This window comes from Lytechinus pictus, chromosome 5 (assembly GCF_037042905.1).
Source record: "Lytechinus pictus isolate F3 Inbred chromosome 5, Lp3.0, whole genome shotgun sequence".
Classification (NCBI taxonomy): domain Eukaryota; kingdom Metazoa; phylum Echinodermata; class Echinoidea; order Temnopleuroida; family Toxopneustidae; genus Lytechinus; species Lytechinus pictus.
This window is the reverse complement of record NC_087249.1, coordinates 45,070,510-45,090,115: the sequence shown is the minus strand read 5'-3', so window position 1 is coordinate 45,090,115 and position 19,606 is coordinate 45,070,510. Positions and strand designations below refer to the sequence as shown.

Below are 19,606 nucleotides of genomic sequence, written 5' to 3'. Positions count from 1 at the left end.
TTATAATATGTTTATAAAGAAAAAATATACAGCAAATTGTCTGAAAATAAACAAAAAATATGCATCAAATATTTTCTCAAAATAAAAAACTTCATGTAATCAATTTCCTTTTATGAAGTTCAATCTTTTAAAAGAAATTAATGAAATATCCCCTACATTTGAATTTAAATATTACTGGAATGTTGCAAAGTGCTTCGTTAATTGAGGTATTCCCTATGAATAAACGTTTTCCTCCAGAATTTGTTTCGGATTATGGGGAAAAAATTGGGATCAACCAAGCTTACTTTCAATTGGGTTGATATATATCACATATTTGGTCTCTTAACAGAATAATTCAATGGAATTGTATTCTTTTAAGGAGGAAAATTTTGTTTTCAATTTCAATGCATTTTGCAACATTTCCTGAATCTGATGAGGTGAGGCGGGGTGGGGATGGCTAATTGAGGATTGCACATCAACAATGGGGCAATGCTCATGGGGGTAGGGTGGGTGGGTGGGGTAAACCTGACCTGCTGCAAGCCAAAATGTGACATTGCCACTACCTTGAAAAAAACTACCTATTTGGCTTGTATCGTGCAAAGGTGCATTCCAAATGAGGGAGGATGATAAATTTTAGAAATGAAATGAAATTGTAAAGCTGGGGGTAATTTGGAACAATGTCACTTTTGGCTTGCAAAAGGGTTACATGGCATTTGCTCCTGCAACAACTGCTGTTACAGAAAATCCACAAATGAATACCGACCTTTAACCTCAAAACCAACCCCATTCATCATCACACACAAACGCCCTATTCACAACTCTAATCATAATGCAATTGTTGCAGGGGCAAATGTCACATTACCACACACAAAGGGGGAGGGGGCTAATGGATAACAAAGGGAGGGAGGAGGTGGGGGCTAATGGGTAACAAAGGGAGGGGCAAGTGACTGTATACTGGTGCACAAATAAAGAAATTAAAACAAAGTTATTTTCAAAGGAATTTATTATATCCTTTTCTTTAAAAAAAATTGATAAAAAAAATGGCCGGCAGCCAAGAAGATCCATCTAAGTTGTAGGTTACCATAGCAACTGACCTCTTGATTCAATGGAGCAACCCTACCACCCTCACAAAATGGCCGCCAGTCTGGTCTGAGCTGGGGTCTCCTTGACAAAATCACACAATATATGACATCAATACCAATCGTCCTATTTTTAAGTGTACAGGGCGGGGCACTGGACACTGCCATGCATGACATACCACATCCATAATGCAGGTGCTTTATTTACATTTTCAATGATACTTTGTGTAGCCAAGTGTATGAGAGACAATGCATTGATTTTCCAGCCCATCCCCCTTCTCCCCCCTCCTCCCTCCCCCCATTGGTCTGTTAATCTCCTTTGTAGTCTCTTTATTCATCCTTGAAAAAAGCCACCACCTTTATATTTCCCTTAATCTGCCCCCTTCGTCACCACCAGCCCCCCTTTCCCTCTATCCCCCCCCCTCTTCTCCTTTCCACATGTTTACCAGTTAATCCATTAATTGTGCCTTCTCTCCATACCTCCCTGTACTATCCACCCAGGGAAGCATTTCATGAAGATTTCTGTCTGTGATTTTCACCCACAGATGTTATGAGCTATTGTAAATCACTGCATCTGATTGGTCAATAGCAAATTAGTCGGTGATAATCACTGACAAATCTCTTCATGAAGTGCTCCCCAAATCTGCTAATCTTCCTTCATTTCACATTTCAAAATCTAAAAACATGACTGATATTAAAATGTTCTAAATAATTAAATCATACAGTATTATTACTAGTTTTCATTATAATTTTGTCTTTTTTGCATTACTTTATTATTATTATTCATCTATTTATTTATTTACCTTTATCATTACTATTATTATCATTTTTTTTGGGGGGGGTTGCCTTTTCTTTTCAAATGAGCAGGTGGGAAATATTAGAACAATTCTGTCCTTTTGTATATTTTTTTTATTTTCATTTATTTATTTATTCAATTTTTTTTTTTTGGGGGGGGGCCTTTTCTTTTCCAGTGATCAGTAGCCTGAGCAGATGGGAAATATTACATATTTGCAATTAAATACACCGTTTTTCTGTACAAATATAATTGTGTTTTTAAGAACTTCAATGAACACTGCATTTTGGTTAATAGAAATAAACCACCAGTGAAAACAATTATTTGATGGTTTCTCTGTATTCTTTTTCTTTTGTTTTCATTGTTTCTCCTTCAAGTTCATTTTATTTATCCACCATCATACAAGAACCATTTTTTTTGGTCTGCGTATGCATCCAACACTTCTTCCACACAATTTTGAGAGACAAAGCTATTGCATTCAGAATGATAAGATATTGTGAATCTAGATCTAACAGGTCGAACCCTCAAGATAGGCTCGTCCTGAGGAAGTGCACTCTATATCCCACAATGAACCATCAATCATCACAGTACAATGCATGTTATCTAGTAGTAAAGCACAATGTCAAATTTTTGAGACAGCAGCCTATGAAATTTCAAAAACTCGTTCCAAAATAGATGTAGGAAAAACTATCCTCAGCCAAAAGAAAATTGAGGAACTTCAAAAACAGCACCAAATCGACATTTCCACAGCTCACTCCAGACTAGATGTAAGAATCCATCGCTTTAGGCAAAAGGTCAATAACAATCTTCTGCACAAAAAAATGTCAAACTTCACAGACGGAACCAAATAGAATTTCCAAAATTCATTCCAGACTGGATGTCGGGAACCGTTGTAACAATCTACAGAAAGTCGTCGTCCAATTACTCCTTATCTTCAAAAAAAAAAAAACTTTACAAACTGAGATACTCATAGGCTAGAGTGCCCCTTCGTCCATGTCACAATCGTAGATCTATATCAAAATCCTGCTGAGGCTATTCAAGGTACGAAAATCCTCTTTAATTGAATAATATACCACGGTCAAGCCTTGATCAATCATTCGCTCTGAACCCTTGAGGGTGATGGCACCATGTGTGGGTGCTGATGAAGCTTTTCAAGAAATTACAAGCATCTTCCATTGATAATCATGGTCAGAACTCGCAGGTCTCGAAGAGTCGTCCTACCCTGGCTGCTTCCTGCAAGCAATGTTACAATCCTCTATGACCACAGAAGGTATAAAAGCCTGATTTGAACCAATTTTTTAGGCTTGTCCAAAGTTTTCAAATCACAGGAGAGAGATAATGGCAATTTAAAAGACAACCAAATCAGAAATGCCAAGTTCCATCAAGTGCCTTCCCAAATACAGCAACCCTTGTTGAATTCAGCCAAGTGAATACCGGTAAATGCACACTCATTCACAAAGGATATGACTTTAAATGTTCTCTGGAGGAAAATACCAGACAATGCAATGATCGAACAAATATGGACAATTTGGAAAATGAAGACTTCTTCAGGTTGACAATCTGGTGGAATACTGCTCTACCCACAGACTGAAATGTGGATGAATTCAAGATGTGAATAAGCTCAGATAGCAAGAGCCATGTAGACCACCTGTAAGGCACTATGTATCAGTAAAACAATCAAAAGCACAGACCCCTCATATCACCATTTGAATTTCTAGTCATGCAACTTGCATGATGTTTTGAAGAACACTGGATACCAACAAATAGGTTGAAAAGAACACTATTCCTCTTGGTCAGAGAGTATTGATGATTACAACAACATTACCAGATTTTCAAACACCAAATACAAAAATGTCACATGCAATTGAAACACTACTCCAGAAGTTCACAGCTCCCTCTGCAAACATAGGTCAACAGTTCATCTCTTCTCTTCTTTGGAGTGCCAACTGGTTCTTGATCGACCTTGATCCCTGCCACTAAACCCAAATGCCGTCTGTGCTAAACTGCTCCAACAAATGGATTTTACAAATGTGCAAGAGGCACGCTACAAAATATCGATAAGGGTCAACTAGAAACACTACAGTGGGCAAGGCTCTAGAAAAGTAAAGAGCACTTGCTGGCAAGATAGAAATCAAAATTTGACATTGCACTTCTAAAACTAGATTCCAGACAACTTGGATTGCACTGATTGAAGGAATATTTTCTATTTATAACATTGTGGAAAAACCATTGAAGCACACAATCCTCATAAAAATGGGTTCAACTTTTTATTCAAAGTTGAGTATAGAAGCCATTTTTTGTTGTTGCTTTTTTTTTTTTTTTTTTGGCGGACGAAGCGATATTGAGAAGCCACCTTCATCACAATATCATTATCATCCAATACAGGTCTGGCTAAATCTCTCGCATTGTGTGTTTACATGATGGATACACACTCAGCATTTTTACAAACATTTAGGTTTATGGTGAATGGGGAAAGGACCAAACAGTTTGAAGAATGACTTCAAATGAGTCTGTCCGAAAAATCAATACGTACAGAAAAAAGGTATAGATTTATTGCAAACTAATTCTCACTGCTCTATCATGGCTCTGCAATTAATTTTAAAAATGAGATCAAAGTCTTTAAATATATATAAATCTCCTAACCTTTTACATGTATGTCCTATTAGCACATTATTATATCAGTCATGTCATATACTATGTTGCGACGATGTGAAACAAAGATGAATTTAGAGCAGCAGCGAGAGCAGATAGTACAGGGAAGTATATAAAGAAAGACGGCAATCAAAGGATCAACAGATAATGCAAGTATTTTTGAGGTAAGAAAGAAATTTTATCAAAATTGCCGTCGGGAATATTATTTTTTGTATTGATTGACTTTCATGAAAAGAATTTGATGCCAAAGATTAAAGAAAATTTCATGAATTAAAAAAGGAAATTGAGGCAAAATGCGGATTTACAGCCCAATGTGTGTGAAATTGCTGCCCAATACTTTCTATGATAATTTTACCCTCGGAGTAATAATTTGTGGAAAACCAATGGCACTCTCAGCTACACAAAATATCATTGAAATCAGAAATAAAGCACTTACATTATGGATGCGGTATACCATGCACAGCAGTGTCCAGTGTCCTTCTCTGCACACTGAAATATAGAACTCTTGGTAGTGATGTCACCAATTGTGTGATTCTGGCAGGAAGACCCCAGCTCAAAGCAGACAGGGAGCCATGTTTGTGAGGTGTCAGGCTTACTCCATCAATCAATGAGGTCAACTGCTACGGTCCTCCAACTTGAATGAATCTTCTCGGCTGCCGGCCTTACAATTTTTAATGAAAATTTACAAAAAATATGAAAATCATAGATACAAAGCAAGTATAGAGTACAAACAATCATACATATACACTACAGTAAGGGACAGTGATTTTTCCTTTAAAAAAATTGTTTTTCTGTTTCTGGAAACCTGTAATTCCATTTCAAAATTGATCTAAAATGGAAATTCTGTTTTTTCATTGAAAATGAACACAGCAATAACATGAATTCCATTTTGCAAAGGAAAATTCAATTAATTTTCACATGAAAAGGAAAGAACCAAAACTGATTTTCAATTTTGATTAACTGGTGAACAGAAAATCACTGTCCCTATATAGGGCAGGTCCAAGCTATCTAACATTGGATGTGACATACGAGACATATCAAAGGGGTGTTTCACATAAATTTAACTGTGGCTACGCCTACATACTCCCTCTTAAATTCCATTCGCGTGTGGAAAACAAGCGATCATCATATTTATAGCTGGATACCAAAGGATCACGCTCTGTGATATACTGCGGATTATCAATAAGATTGCCCATTAAATTGTGTTGGCACTTACAAATGATTTTACTTAGGATTTATTTGTGAAACACTCACTAATTGTATTGTATTGTATTATATATAGCAGCAAAAGATTTTCTCTTTTCCATTTTCCATCTGAATGTACAATGTAATAATCAAATGCCATGATGGGGCAATTTGCTCATGCCCTGTTGGCTGGACTCTATTCTCCTATCATTGTGGTTTGAAATTGTTAGCGCCTTCTAAATTTTCTCCATCTATGCTCAATAAAGAAATGTTCTCTATAGAAAAAAAATTGCCTTTTCCTATATTGAAATTTTATCTTATATTCAAGTGAAAATATACATAGATACACATGCAACATAATATACCAAACATATATTTTCTTTACATATGTGCACAAACTTCAATGAATAAAGAAATTATATGACCATTTACTTGAAGGTCTGAAGCTATGGTGTAATATACATGTAGCCCTTCAAATGAAACAATAGCCTCCAAAACACACCAATCGCCCAAATGTGAAAAAATAACAATGATTTCCTACCCTGGCCAATATAAATTGAACAAGCATTGAATGACCATAATGCAACAAAAGTAAGCAAAAACACCGTAACCGTAAATTTTACGACTGGGGGTTGGGGCTTGGTAACTCCTTCCCTAAGCATTTTGTGCAAAAAGCAATATGTTTGTAAGACAAAAGGCAGCATCCACTTCATTTCGTAAATTTTTCTTTTTAGTCTCTCGCAGCTTCTGAGACCTAGCTGGCAAAGTCTCACACAGGGTTCCCACATTACATAATATTTTGTGAGTGCAAGTCAGAATTGCACAAATTTCATATACAAATCCAATGCAACTTGTGTGACAAGAAAATTCATAAATCAATAAAATAATTACTTTTACTGATTAGATAATTAATTTCATGGTTTTTAAGATCAGAACATTTTGGTTACGCATGAATCCCTCGATGTGAGGTTTCATTAGTTTTTTTTTTCTTCTTGCACATACTGAGAGCAAATTTACAATGCCTATTTCAATAGAGCTAATCACAATTTTGTGACTAAGAGTTGGACTGGAAACTACTAAACAATATACAGCTAAAAAATATTTCATTTAGAAATTCAATGGAATTTGTGTTTTCATCTAAAATATTGTATCAAGGTATACTCATCTGTCTCACTGGACACATAACAAATTTATTGGGTTTTTCCCCAATATTTAGTCATATGCCTTAATGAATAATTTCTTTTGATAATAGACAACACATATGATATTCTGTGCATTATAAAAATATGCCTTTTCTCTATCAAATTTGATAATACTGAGAATAAGAATGCTCATATTGTAACTCTCTTTGTTGTAATGGTGCAATAATTCATATTGCACAGAACATTTCAATGATATTCATGATAAAATAAAAATTATTTAGGCATCATGCAGAAAATTCGGAGGGGGTGGGGGGTGTTGAACAATTCTACGACGAGTAGATCCAGGGTAAAAAACCAGAGATAAAACTCAATAGGGAAAATCTCTGGAAAACCTTTGGATCCACTTTTGCAGAATAGTCAACAACAAAAAAAAGAAAAAGAGTAAAGTTGCAGACTAATATGAGTCTATGAATATCTAACAGTCCTACATGTAGTTAATTTATCATCTTAATGCTAATAGAGCATGAGTCTTGCACTACTTCCAACCTAAACCCTGACTAGCCCAGGGGGGGGGGTTGTCCCCCTTCAATTTTTTTTTTTGATAAATCTGTAATGCAAAAAAAAATTGTGCCGCGATGTTTCTAGACTTATTTCCTTCAAGACCCAAAATTGCTCTAAAATGGGATTTCATGTACAAATTTAATGCAAATCTGGTAAATAGCAAAAATCCATGAATGTATTTCAACTATTTTTACTGTTAATGATTGGAAAAAAATGATTTCATCTTATATATGACTTACAGAATCCCTGACAATTTCCATCAAAAATATATTAAAAAACATTAAGTTTGAAAACAGAAATACATCAGAAATAAAAAATCTTATTTTTTTTATAGTTTTTTAATATTCAAATGTTAAGAATCCTAAAAAGGGTGCCCAGACAAAAAAAAAATTGAAGTTTTGTAGCTACATGAAAAGATTTGCAGCTGAATTATGATTTCATCAGTTATATTAGTTAATTGATTAAAAATGAATTTGAATAATTGTTGTTCATGAATGTGTAATTATTTCCACTTTTACAGATTGAAAAAATAAAAATAAGTAAAAAATATTTTGATATCACCATTTCTTAATATACATTTTCTAAGATTCCTAAGGGTTTCCAGAACAAAATCTAGCAGTTTTGGAGCTAAACTAAAAGATTTGCAGCCAAATTATGATTTTATGCATCAATTAGCAAATTTGATAAATTTGAATAATTTTTGTAAGATAAACTATCCAATCATGGAGATTATGTCATGGGTGATATGCATATAAATTTTTGTCATGATAGCGCGATCCCCCAATGAGAGTGAGGGGGGAAGGGTCAAATAAGCCTCCCCCCCCCCCCCCCCGACTATGCAATCTTGAAATAGCGTGGGCTATAAAGGGTTTAAGCAATGATTTTATGAAACCATTCTTTACAAATTGTCAATGAAACAACAGATAATAAAAGATACTAAAGAAATAATAGCTTGGACCTGCTCCTTGGATCTACACAAAAATCACCATAACATACATACAAAAGTTGGTTCATGAGTAGGAAGTACATATACAAGGCCCCTACAGTAGTTGATACTAAAAAGTTTGGACAAACTGACATAAAGTCTACACCGATATCTAGTTAATTTACATTGATTGAAACCTCCTGTATTTAAATAGAAAACCTGAATTTGACTTCTAGAAAATGATGTTTGATCCTCCAGACATCTTAGCCCTGTCACACAAAAGGTTTGCTTCACCGTATTCTTTGCCTCTGTTGCAAGGTCCTCTATGTTTGGCAAGATAACCGGGTGGTCCTCTGTTCTACGGTCTTCTAGCATGCTCTCCCTTCTTAAAACAGCTACAGCTAAAATGACACAAAATTGAAATGATCAATGGTAATATGCTCATCAATATATAAACATTTCTGCAATACTTAGTCAATTATTAACCATAACAGCAAATATGCCTTTTAGAAATGGGTCCAGTTATCACACAGCTTTATGATTGTTGTATAGTTTGAATGCCTAATTTCACAAATGATCATGTTATCAAATGTATAAATCAGCCCTTCAAACAAACACTTACTTCTTGTGCCATAAGGCCCTGATCAGAAAAGCAGGAAAATTCTCAAGAAAAGGTGTTTCCGATATCAAATATGTTGCCAGGGAAGGAATTCTTACTTTTGGGAGAAAGACATCTTACCTGTACTAATAACACTCTTCATGGCAGACATTTGGCCGGTGTTTGCTTTGCACCAAACACCAACTCCAGGGTACAACACCTTACTTCAAATTAAACAATATAATGTGTCTCACTTGATCTAGGTTTTCTCAAGAAAGAATATCTTATGAAAGAGAAGACATTGACCACCTTAAACCGCAACCTTGGAATACGAATGTCGGTTCAATATTGTTTACTACTGCGATGATTCCTCCCTTAAAAGAATTAGCACAATATACTTCAAATATGATACTTAACTTTAAATTAAAAAAAAGGTGAAATTCTCCTCAAAATATATTTTGAAACAACATCTCTGTAGTAACCCTCACCTTACATGCATGTAAAAAAATAAAATAAAAACCCGATAGAGCGCAAAGAGAATTTATTGCAAAAATACATGTCATATTTCTGGGGAGTATTTCAGAAAACCAAAAACTGCCTGTGGCATTCTTGCCTGCATTTCGCAATTCGATATAGCAGCAGTGCTGACTTTGAAAACAGCTATTGAATAATTATTCATAAAAGAAAACATTCATATGATAATAAAATACTATGTCCATTGACCCAAAATTACCTTTGACCATGATCATGTGATCTAAGATGTGTGCAAAACAATCATACTTGATTACCCTTATGTCTATGTTTCATGTACTAGACCCATAAACTTCTGATGAATGATGCCAATTCAACAAATACCCCCAACATGCCCAAAGTTCATTGACTATAAATGACCTTTGACCTTGATCATGTGAACTGAAATCAATGCAGGATGTCTAGTAATACTTGATTACCCTTATGTCCAAGTTTCATGAACTAGGTCCACATACTTCGTAAGTTATCATGTCATTTCAAAAACTTAACCTTAGATTAAGATTCGATGTTGACGCCGCCGCCGTCGCAAAAGCGGCGCCTATAGTCTCACCCTGCAATGCAGGCGAGACAAAAACAGTGAAATTCTCCTATATATAATTTGAAACAAAATCTCTGTAATGAATATTCAACCCTAAATGCATGTGAAAACAACCCCAAAACAACGATATGAAGCAAGGAGAATTTATTGCAGAGGTACATGTCATGTTTCTAGGGAATGTTGCATGAAAAATTTTGTCAGTGATTTTCACCAACAGATGTTATAAGCTACAGCAATCCTTGCATCACTGACAAAACCTTTCATGAAACACTTCCCTGAAATATGAAGTGGTTTTACTTACCACCTGAAGCTTATCAGTCTTCAGCCTGACCTGGGGATCAATGGAGAGTCGTCTTCTGGGTTGACGGGGCAGTGGACTATGGGCAGGCAATGAGGATGCAGAGAAGCTGATTGGTTGGTTGGTACATGTATAGTTGCTGTGTACTGAGATAGCACAGGGGAGGGGTCACACCTGGTGGTAGGGGCACTGATAATCTCCTTTCATGGACACCTGGTAAACAATGAAATTCAAAGGTTATAGCTATCAAAGAGAAAAAATATATACAAGAACAAGAGTGTCGCTAAGGCGAGCACATACTACGCTCGCCTGTAATGCGGAAAATGTAGTTATTGGTCAAGCAAGAAAAGTGGAAGGTGGTGACTTCACCTTTGACTGTCTGACCTCAAAATCAATTGAATTCCTGGGATCTATGCTAGTATCATTCACACCAAATTATATGAGCCTATAGGTTAAGTAATTAAGTTATTGCATTAACAAGGACTTCAGGAAGGTAAGATGAAAACATGTCACTGTGATCTTGACCTTTGACCTCAAAATCAATAGGCTTCCTGGGATCCATGCTAGTATCATACACACCAAATTATATGAAAATCCATCCATCCATAATGAGCCTAGATTAAGTTAAACTGAAGTTATCGCATTCACAAGGAAAAGTTAACGGACGGATGCCGAGCGTGATACCATAATACGTCCCGTCTAGACGGGCGTATAAAAAAGGAAAGTGGAAGGTGGCAACTTCATCTTTGACCTTCTGACCTCAAAATCTATAGAATTGCTGGGATCTATGCTAGTATCATACACACCAAATTATATGAGCCTAGATTAAGTTAAACTAATCGCGTTAACAAGGACTTCAGAAGGGTGAGATAAAAACATGTCACTGTGATCTTGACCTCTGACCTTATGACCTCAAAATCGATAGGATTCCTGGGATCCATGCTAGTATCATTCACACCAAATTATATGAGACTAGTTTAAGTTAAACTAAAGCTATCACGTTTTCAAGGACTTCAGAAGGGTAAAGATGAAATCATGTCACTGTGATCTTGACCTTTTGACCTCAAAATCGATAGACTTCCTGGGATCTATGCTAGTATCATACACACCAAATTATATGAGACTAGGTTTAGTTAAACTAAAGTTATCGCGTTTACAAGGACTTCCGAAGGGTGAGATGAAAAAAAGTCACTGTGATCATGACCTTTGACCTCAAAATCGATAGACTTTTCATGAAATACTGCCCTGAAATATGATGAAGTTTTACTTACCACCTGAGGGGCGGCTGCTGGGTGGGCAGGACACTGGACTATGGACAGGTGATGAGGATGCAGAGAAGCTGATTGGTTGGTTGGTATGGCTGTGTACTGAGGGAGCACATGGGAGGGGTCACACCTGGTTGTAGGGGCACCAATGATCTCCTTTTATAAACACCTGGTAAACAATGAAATTCAAAGGTTATGGTTATCAAAGAGAAAAAATATACAAGAACAAGAGTGTCGCTAAGGCGAGTACATAATACGCCCGCCTGATATGCGGAAAATGGAGTTATTAGTCAAACAAAAAAAGTGGAAGGTGGCGAATTCACCTTTGACCTTCTGACCTCAAAATCTGTAGAATCCCTGGGATAAGTATCGCGCTAACAAGCACTTCAGAAGCGTAAGATGAAAGCATGTCACTGTGATCTTGACCTTTGACCTTAAAAATCAATAGGATTCCTGGGATCCATGCTGGTATCATACACACCAAATTATAAGAGCTTGATCAAGTTAAACTGAAGATATCATGTTTACAAGGAAAAGTTAACGGACAGACAGGCTGACATGGAGCGTGATACCATAATACGTCCCGTAGGATGGGCGTATAAAAACTAATTTTGGGTTGGTACACATATTAACAGTCTTACATGTCACATTCTACAGTACATTTCAGAAAAAAGGTAATTCAAATTACACACCAGACGAATTTAAAAGTGATGTTTTAAAACATTACAACCGGTCCTTTTTTAAGGCTTATCATTTCAATTGTCGTAGTCTAATATCTAACTTCGATGAATTTGTAAGTACAATTGATGTCATACAAGACCCAATGACCATAGTAGGAGTGACAGAAATGTGGCTAAAGGACAATGAGACGTTAAACTATGGCATACCCAATTTTGAATTTGTTGAGAACTGTCCCCAGGCCAAACAAGGTGGTGGAGTTGGATTGTACATGTATATCCACGAGAATATGAAATTTAAAAGGAGACCAGGGGGCCGTTACATAAAGCTGTTTGTAAGTTAAGAGCGACTTTAAGAAACATTGGTGAACCTTTCTTACGCGCCAAACCACCGCCAATGGTGTATATCATTTACCACAAGAAAGGATCACCAGTCGTTCTTAAAGTCGCTCCTAACTTACGAACAGCTTTATGAAACACCCACCTGATCTTGATGTTCTTTGTGAGAGTCTGGAAAGCATATTTATTGAAATATATGCTAAACATAAAAAATGTGTAATCGGTGTTATGTATCAGAGTTCGAGATAGACTCAGAGAACTCTTTTGACATTGAGTTGTTGCCTTCAACCATGACGTAGAATGGCCACCGAGATTGCCTGACCTCACGTCCTGTGATTATTTCCTTTTAAGACACTTAAAACAAGGTGTTTACAACTCCTCCCCAAGATCTTGATGATTTGCAGGACCGAAATCGACATGAGGTGGATGCTTTGCGCAATACTCCAGCAATGATGCTGCCAGCTTTGTGTGCAAAGGAGAGGAGGACATGATGAAGGTGTGGGTGAATAAGAAGTACAGGTACTGTAGGACATTAACTTTTCAATCATTTCAAAGGAATGCCTTGAAGGTTCATTCCAAAAATTACTTTGAAAAACATTTTATTCTACCATTGCGCATATTTTACCCACTTTACCAAAACTTGGAAAAAGTGGTACCTGCACCTGTTGTCTTCAACATCAATTAAGTCAGTCATGCGAGAAAGCTGATGAGTTTCTAGTTCATATCCATGCAGAATAATTTTATCAAATTAAATATGATTTGAATATCAGCCCTCTACATTTGGATTACCTTTATTCTGAAATGCACCATTCTCTTTCTCATTTGTTCAATTGTCTTGATTATTTTTTTTTAACTGAATGTTCTGATATGAAATAAAATAACGTTTAATGCATTTATATTTACAGGTAAAAATCCTATGAATTAAAATCATGATATCTTGTCCTGTAATTTATGTGATATGAATTTGGTTGAATCTTTTATGATCTGTTATGAAAATATGATTAATCATGTAATTCAACAAAATGGCACCAGTATGTCATGATGACCCATGACCTCCAAAAAATATTGTTTGTCATGTTCAAGATAGATTTAATATATGGCGTAAAATTGAAGGAAATTGAGAGTCAGAGTTTGATATATTGTTCACACATGAATCAAGGATAATGAACAGAAACACAATAGTAATAAAGACAATTCTGATGCAATTAAAAGGACTTACCTTCTGATTAAACCAGTGCTTTCATAGCCTTCACCATCTGCGTAGCCTCTGATGCAAGGTCAATAGGTCCTTTACGTTTGGAAAAATAATGACTGGGAGGTCAGAGTCTCTTTGTCCCTCTTCTAGCATTCTGTCCTTTGTTTAACAGCTATAGAAAAAAAATACTGTTGCATTTAGTCAGTAATAAATCATAACAGCATGGATGGCTCTTAGAAATGAACGTAGTAACACATATGCAATTCAAAATAATGACCAACCTTTTTGTACGTCCGACCCAAATTTTCCTCAAGTCTTTAATACTTCTCTTCATTAACTGACCAAGTCATGGTCCTTTGAGAACATTAGACTGTCAAAAGAACACAAAATCAGAGACAGAAAATTTCATGCAGGACCCTCATATGGGGGGTTGGACAAAAATAATTTTAGGAATTGCCCAAATATTTACGATATTAAATGCTTGATTGCACAAAATTATCAATGTAAAGTGTAAAATTCAGCCCTACCATCAACCACTAATCCTGATGTTATGGAGCTCTAGTAAAATTATCAAGGTAAGGTATTTTCTCTGGCCAGAAAAAACTCAATAACAATGTAAACAGTTTTTTAATATAGAGCAAATGAAATCAATACAATTAATGTTTCATTCATGTAATGTCAACCAGAGTCAAAAGAAACAGGCCGGGGTGCTATTCTGAAAATTGTCTTAACTTTTCTTATAACTCAACAAGATAAAACCTCGCTTAAATTACCTCACATTGGTATTCTGAAAATCTATATCTCAGTAAGGATGTACCCTATTCTATTTTTGACATGTCAACCACTTCTTAACTGTTTCATATGATTAGTTCAACCAAAAGAAGTGGCTCTTCTGAGAAGAAAATTATGCGCATTATTGACACGAGGCGTCGTTTCCCTTGTGCCCCTGACGCTTTATGCTTGTGCGCTACTGTGCAAAAATTACTCATGGCCATTCTCCCAGGCATATTCTCTATGAAATGATTCATAATCTTCAATGAGATCTTGAATGGCTGAAAAGTCTGCCAATACATCTCTGTAATACTTCGGAATGTCTCCCTTTGTAAAACAGATGCTATTGCGAGATCCAACAAGAAATTGTCGTCTGAGAAATAACGGATGCAACAATAAGTTATGTACAATAGCCCCCTGTTGCTTTTAAATTCTATTATTTTTTCCAAGGAAATTAACATTAACAAATAAGAGGATTTCAGAATACCTTTTCTTTTGATATGTTATCTTGTTCATCGGGAAATTTATGCACCGTTTCTAGCTTTACGTATATTTTAGCTCTGACATCATGTGCTCTCAGTGAAAATTACAAGAAAAGATACGAAAAATTTCAGAATACAGATTTTATTACAACTGAAGATACAAGAATATTTGTCTGAAGTCAATTTTCAGAATGTGGCCCCAGGATTGATGATGGCATCAACCTCATTGGGGAAAAGATAAACCTCATTCACTTTAATATTTCAAAACAATTTACATCAAGACCTAAATTAACCACTTACCTCACTCTGATCGTTGTAACAGACTGGGCATCTTTCAATGTCACATGCATCAATGGTTGATCGTTGATGGTAAGGCGGAGTCGAACAAACTGGTCCACAGAGACTGACTGATGCTGCTGGTCAAGGTCCGATTTCTTCCAGACCAGTGGACCACCAAAATAAATACATTAGAAATTCACAGCATCAAAGATTTTTGACAATCAATCAGTAAGAAATAGTTATATATGAACTAAATTTCCTCAAAGTTTCATATGATATTATCATTTCACCAATGAATAGTACTATAGAAACATCACAGAGCAGGATACCTCAATTTTTCTGCTTGAATTTACTAGCTAGTGGTTATATAATCCTCATGCGTGGGCGTAGCCAATTTATAGTCTGTCTGTTTGCGATTGTTAATACTTCGCTGCTATCATGCAGTGGAGTAGAGTCGCTAAAAGAAAACGTAAGCACCATGCAACCAGATTATAACATCACTGGCTAATAAATTCAAGCAAGAAAGCTCTGCTTGATTGATTGAAGGTTTGAAATATATAGAATCATGAAAAGGTTTTGACATATAGGTCTGAAAGTGGTTGACGACACTGAATTTCGAATGCATTTATTTATTTCAGCGGTCCTCTGGTCTCCTCCCAAAGAGCAGTAACCGGTCGAAAGAAACCCCTGTAATGGCTCGGCCCTAGGTGATAGCGACCAGCCTGTCCTGGGCCCATACTCATCCATCCTGAATATAAAAAAATTGAACCACATTTTAGGTCTGAAAATCATGCATTTACTGCACAAGTAAAGGCGTAGGTGGATTCTTTTTTTTAATCATGTTGATCATTTTTTTCTTGACTTTCATTCTTCAACTATGGCCTCTGGCAGTCTGATCTGCACCAGGCGATTCAATATAGCAGTAGTGCTGACTATGAAAACAACTATGATGAATGATTATTCATTCACAAAAACTCCATACATAACATATTAAGTTCACTAAGCCTAAATGACCTTTGACCTTGATCATGTGACCCGTAACTTGTGCAAAATGATCAGTGATAAACAATATGTCATATGGGTTTCATAGATTTGCTTACTTTTAAAGTTTTGATAACATTTCAAAAGCATATTATAATCCAAATCAGATATCTAGAGCAAAATCATGAAAATATTTCACCATTTATGAATATTGATCTATTGTGTCATGTTGTTATCAGATCGGAGCTTTACTATTGTGGTGTAATTATAAGGTCATGTCTGGGGACAAACATCCATCGTTTTTTTAGCTTCATTCTGATGTATAATGTTGCTGCACGGATCAACATGATCAATATTTCTTTCAATGCTTCCTCAGATGCCTGTATGCAAGATCATGAAAAATACAAAGAGGTATATTGTGCGGGCATCGTGGTCAAGTGGTTATGACTATTGTCTTTTTATCTGAGGGGCGTGGGTTCAATTCCAAGCCATGGTGTGTCTTCCTTCCACAAGAAATTTACCCAGTTTTGTGAATGACCAGCTCAGTTGTCTGATACGGAAAATAATCATAACTATTACACAACTTACCACTGGTTCTGGTCGCATATTCTTGACCTTTAACCTGAGAATTCATCCTCCAGCGGGGCAAAATTTCTTCCTATTCTAGTGCCATACTCCGTACTTCCCTTGGACCACTTGTGCCAGATGAATCGTTCAGGGTGTTGCTCTTGTGGATTGCACTCTATGCTTGCTGTAGAGACAAAAATATATTTAAGATAAAGTTTAGTTCTTGGTTCTGTACTCAAACAAATGAAATGTAACGCCTAAAAGCTGTCTCGCATGGATTGCGCGATTCAATGTACACACAGGAATGTGCTTTCAAATATCAAACATTAAAAAAAATCATTTATCCCTTGAATATACAATGTAAATAATCCAGGACGACGAAGGGGCAATGTTCTGAATGCCCTGTTGTCTGGTAAACTGTGCAAAGTGTAGAAGAAATTCAGTGAGAGCCTTCGAAAAGAATGAATACGGTTTGAAGTACAGGGTTCACCCAAGCATGAGATGTGCAGCCTGCAATCTCAGTGAAACTTCCAAGGAGTCCACAAAAAGAAAGACTCTTGTCTTATACATGTTTTTACATGCTGCTCTTCAGAAAGAAAGTTAATCCCCCAATTTCTTTTTGTATCAACATTTTATTCGATATACTGTACCCTAATTGTAATTTTTAAAACCCTTACTCAGATGACGATGAAGTTTTCATGAATTCATTATTTACTGAACGATGGATGTCCATCTCTCAGAGGTCCATGGTTAGAAATGGTCAAATATGAAAAAAAAACGAAAGGATGTTAAAATGTGTTTACAAGCCTCCAAGTTATTATATTGTTGCGATCAGACTTGAGGGAAGATGCATATGTCGTGTTGGTGTGTTGCGAACAGGTAAAAAAATTATTTTTCATAGGCAACTTTTCCAAAACTACTGGTAGAATCTACAACATTGAAGAAGCTTTAACATTGCAGTGAATGGGAATTTTACATGACTCTTTTGAGCATTTCGGGTGTGAAATTGCCAGAGCCCCAATGTAATCATTTCCCTCGTTGCGAACATTGAGAAGTTCCTCCAACTTGCATCATTGAAATTAAATTCAATAAACATACCAGTCCCAAGGTCAAAGGAGATGATCACCATTGCCATCTTTCTCTCGTTTCAATTCCTCTGCTGTTCGGAGATCGGCAGGTAACACAGAACTAGAGACCATGAAGATATATGCATCAGTGCTTGTTCAGTCTGCAATGTAATATGAACAATACACACTTTTTATTAAAAGTCATACATGTCTCAATATTTTGTTCACATTTCATAAAATACAGTAATCCCCCCATTTGCAAACAAGTGGAACGCCTCTGGCTGTCTCGCCTTCATTATCCGATTCAATATACATGTAGCATCAGCGCTGACTTTGAAAACAGCTATTGAATAATTATTCACAAAAGAAACACAATAAAATACTACAGTATGTCCATTATTGACCCAACATGACCTTTGACTATGATCATGTGACCTAAGACGTGTACAAACAATTATTCATACTTGATTACCCTTATGTCGATGTTTCATGAGCTTGATCCATAAACTTTCTAAGTTCTGATGCCAATTCAACAAATACCCCAACACGGCCGAAGTTCATTGACCTTCAATGACCTTTGATATTGGTCATGTGACCTGAAACATGCATAGGATATTCAGGGATACATGGTTACTCTTATGTTATGAGAAAATTCTAAAGATGGAAATGCACACCTGTATACAGGGAGGAAAGGAATGTGTGAAAAATAGAGGGGGAGAATAAAGTGGAAGAAAGAAAGAGAAAGAGTGGGGTAAAGAGTTTAATAGAACTTAGAAGAAAAAAATATATACACAAGTTAAGATCCTCAACTTTGCAAGTTCCAAAGGACTTGCCTCTCAAAATTGAAAGAAATTGGAAGGCTAAGTGGGCAGGGCTCACTCAGTCAGAAAAATTTTTCCAACTTTTTGGTGTCATTTGAAAGTTTACTTTATTCATTTGACTTTCCATATTTGGAACCGTTCTCCATAAGCGATATGCCTACATTGTTTGTTAGGAATTCATTATATTATAGACCCTCTAACTTTATCTTGTATAAATTATGCCATTCTCACACCAGCCAGGGTCGTCCATCCCCAGGCCCAGGGGCGAAGACGAAGTCAGTCAGCTCAGCGGGCTCAACTACACGTGAATTACGTAATAGTATAATACACATTCACACGCCATGGCTCATTCGAATGCACTTCTCCCAATAGTGAAACTCAGTAACTTGCCACTATAAATTATCATACTTAAATCTCGTGAAATTACAAGCAAGTGTGTTATATAGACAAATTAACTATTTACCTTTAATATTACATGCTCATTTACTCACATCATTGTGTATGTATGCAAATTTAGACAAAAATCAAATGGCATCGGCACCCGGCATTAACATCATTCAGACAGCAAGGCAGCTCCAATAATAATACTAGTAATTGATAACGCCCTCAACCGGTACCAGTGTTTCCACAGCTCCAAAATAAATTTCCCGAAACTGAATCCCAAATTTCCTGAAATTCATAAATATTTCCTGAAATTTTCAACTCTGATTTTAAACAAAAATCGGGCAATAATACAGCGAGTGTAAATTTGGTCCAGGTGGCCAAAATCATGGAATTTAGATTTTTTTGTGTTCACGCCCTCTTTAAAAATGGGAACGACATTACAGAATGCGAGCGCGGAGCGCGAGCGGAAAATTTTGAGCTACGTATGGAGGTAAAAA

The 19,606-nt window shown here is 36.2% G+C and overlaps 1 long non-coding RNA gene across 3 annotated transcripts; it reads right to left on the bottom strand.

Moving 5' to 3' along the window:
• Positions 1–1,480: 1,480 nt before the first annotated feature.
• LOC135154049 (uncharacterized) lies at positions 1,481–19,309 on the bottom strand. 3 transcript variants are annotated; one of them, XR_010293476.1, is made up of 8 exons: positions 19,217–19,309; positions 17,936–18,065; positions 16,859–17,021; positions 15,311–16,037; positions 13,782–13,929; positions 11,553–11,715; positions 10,285–10,494; positions 1,481–8,717 (listed from the first exon to the last, which is right to left on the bottom strand). It is a non-coding gene; the product is annotated as an uncharacterized LOC135154049 (long non-coding RNA). The 3 variants fall into 3 exon arrangements; XR_010293475.1 differs by having other exon boundaries at positions 19,189–19,286; XR_010293477.1 differs by having other exon boundaries at positions 15,311–15,444; positions 19,189–19,286.
• Between the last annotated feature and the right edge of the window lie 297 nt (positions 19,310–19,606).